The sequence below is a fragment of the Musca vetustissima genome, unplaced genomic scaffold, assembly GCF_032173495.1.
Source record: "Musca vetustissima isolate MV318-11 ecotype Yass unplaced genomic scaffold, APGP_CSIRO_Mvet_v1 utg155288, whole genome shotgun sequence".
Taxonomy (NCBI): domain Eukaryota; kingdom Metazoa; phylum Arthropoda; class Insecta; order Diptera; family Muscidae; genus Musca; species Musca vetustissima.
The window spans coordinates 3,516-7,030 of NW_026882126.1; positions in this window are offsets into that span (position 1 = coordinate 3,516).

Sequence of the window (3,515 nt, forward strand, 5' to 3'; positions counted from 1 at the left end):
CCAGAGGCGTGGATTTTTTAAAGTAGATTTTTTCAACCATCATCAGTCCCAGAGGCGTGGATTTTTAAAGAATATTTCTACAAAAACCTGCAGTCCCAGAGGCGTGGATTTTTAAAGAATATTTCTACAAAAACCTGCAGTCCCAGAGGCGTGGATTTTTTAAAGATTTTTTAAAGTAGATTTTTTCAACCATCATCAGTCCCAGAGGCGTGGATTTTTTAAAGTAGATTTTTTCAACCATCATCAGTCCCAGAGGCGTGGATTTTTTAAAGTAGATTTTTTCAACCATCATCAGTCCCAGAGGCGTGGATTTTTTAAAGTAGATTTTTTTCAACCATCATCAGTCCCAGAGGCGTGGATTTTTTAAAGTAGATTTTTTCAACCATCATCAGTCCCAGAGGCGTGGATTTTTTAAACCATCATCAGTCCCAGAGGCGTGGATTTTTTAAAGTAGATTTTTTCAACCATCATCAGTCCCAGAGGCGTGGATTTTTTAAAGTAGATTTTTTCAACCATCATCAGTCCCAGAGGCGTGGATTTTTTAAAGTAGATTTTTTCAACCATCATCAGTCCCAGAGGCGTGGATTTTTTAAAGTAGATTTTTCAGTCCCAGAGGCGTGGATTTTTTCAACCATCATCAGTCCCAGAGGCGTGGATTTTTTAAAGTAGATTTTTTCAACCATCATCAGTCCCAGAGGCGTGGATTTTTTAAAGTAGATTTTTTCAACCATCATCAGTCCCAGAGGCGTGGATTTTTTAAAGTAGATTTTTCAACCATCAGTCCCAGAGGCATAAAGATTTTTTAGATTTTTTCAACCATCATCAGTCCCAGAGGCGTGGATTTTTTAAAGTATATTTTTTCTGGGCCGACAGAGGCGTGGTTTTTTTAAAGTAGATTTTTTCAAGGGTCAAACACAAGGCGTGGATTTTTTAAAGTAGATTTTTTCAACCATCATCAGTCCCAGAGGCGTGGATTTTTTAAAGTAGATTTTTTCAACCATCATCAGTCCCAGAGGCGTGGATTTTTTAAAGTAGATTTTTTCAACCATCATCAGTCCCAGAGGCGTGGATTTTTTAAAGTAGATTTTTTCAACCAAAAACAGTACCAGAGGCGTGGATTTTTTAAAGTAGATTTTTTAAACCATCATCAGTCCCAGAGGCTTTTCAACCATCATCAGTCCCAGAGGCGTGGATTTTTAAAGAATATTTCTACAAAAACCTGCAGTCCCAGAGGCGTGGATTTTTTAAAGTAGATTTTTTCAACCATAATCATTCCAAGAGGCGAGTATTTTTTAAAGTATATTTTTTCAACCAATCAACAGTCCCAGAGGCGTGGATTTTTTAAAGTAGATTTTTTCAATCAACCAAAACATCATGTAGACGCCAGAGGCGTGGATTTTTTTAAAACTTAGCAAATATTTATTTGAAAATTCCCCACTGTGCTAGCGCAAACAAACCGAGCCATATCGACCTCACGTTCAATCAACCAAAACAAGATAAAATAGCAAATATTGAAAAAACTCAACTTTAGATCAAACTCAACTTTAAACGCTATAATGAATATCTTACAAATGAACTGTAACCCATCCCCCTCCCAACTCTCTACCTGTCTCCCATTCGGTATTGTTTGGGTACACAAAAATGTGCACGCTTATATTTGGTGTAGAACTGCTGTGACGACATCAAAAATCTATCGAATATTTAAAATAGTTTTATTTTTTACAACGCAATAAATTATGTTTATTAATGTAATATATCCCTTATCATTAGTATCTGATCCGAAATATATGACGCAATTCTCCAAAACCATTATCCACCAGCACTTATTAAGCTCCATTTAGTATTTGTAAATCCAAATTAGATGAGAACGCAAAAAGTGGTATTTAAGTGATTTATTGACAGAACAAATAAATTAATTGCTTTTGAGATTCATTCTAATCAATCAATTGAAAACAAAGTAAAAAATATATTTTGAAATATAATCCCTTTTGTTTGGTTGTTTTTATAAATTATTTATTTCATTTTTTTAATTAATTTAATTCTATTCCTGGCTGATTGCCTAAGATGACCAAACAAGAATTATAAAATTTAAAGTATTGCGACATATTGTTTATTGAATAATATTCCATTAATTGGGCTGATGATGCCTTTCCGTAATGGTGCCTCAAAAATTTTGTTTACAAATCCACGTTCTTGATCTGATTGCGGTTTCAATCATGTTCTTCGTAAATATCCTTTAAAATTATTTATTAATATTCTTAAAAAGTACGCTTCTCGATCCGATATACCTACCAACATTTGTTTATATTTTTTTTAAATCCCCTCACATAGGACATGCATTTTATTGTAAAAAAATCAACTTTCATTGTCTGATTATCCCTCAAAAATTATTTTCAAAAATCTACAAATTTACACATCTATGGATTTGGTTCGGAAGATACCATAAAATATTCTTACCAAGCCCCAGGATTTTTAGTCAAATGATCCTTTAAAAAAATCCAAATCAAATTTTGGCCTAACGATCCTCTAAAAATGTCTTCTTATAAAAGCCACGATTTTGAGACTGATGACCTTTGCAAAATCGAATGTTTATAGTCTGATGATTCCCTTATAATTATTCTTAAAATATGCACGTTTTTTGGGCTTAAGGGCCCAAAAATTGAAAAAATCACGCTCTTTGGTCTCATGAGACTTTTCAAATTATTCCTAAACACGTAAAAAAGTCTTTAAACAAACATGCATCCATATCGAAAAAAATTCTGCAAAGATGTTCCTCAACGTCCAAGAACCCAGGATGATACAGGCATTTCTGTTTTAAAAAAATAGAATTAAACGTTTAAAATACAATACAAACAGATGTGAAAATCGGCCCAAAATCCGTTATTGAATCTATAACAAATATATTTTATGAACTGTCGTGAGACCAAGAGGAGTGGATTTTTTTAAAAGAAAAATTTGTGAACCTCCATCAGATCATGAGGCGTGTATTTTTTAAAGTATTTTTTTTTTTCAAGCATCAACAGACAAAAAAATTGACATATATTGAAAAATGTATGCAAAGATGTTGATCAGCATCCAAAAAAACCGTCTTAATTCTGCAAAATACCGACAATCGGCCTGTACCGTTGTATATAGGATATGTCAAAACATGGTCATGTATTAACAATTTCTATATTTTCACCCTCTAAGAAACCGAAATCCTAAATTGCAGCCACTTTGATGGAAAAATACTGGTAAAACCTTAAAAATTACAAAAAAAAAATGGTACTAGACCTTTATATCGAGGCTATAACAAAACGTAGACCAATATATTCCATTTACAATACCAAAATATCCAAGGACATAGAATTTTATTTGAGGTGTAGTGAGCATATCCGCCATAAGGGGGAGTGTATAAACCCGCCGTTCATTGTCTGATGTTACCTTAAAATCTTCTCTTCCTAGTTTTATGTCCCTTAATAATGATTCTTCAAAAACCAACTAACGATCCTTAAAAAAATAAACCAGTGGCAATA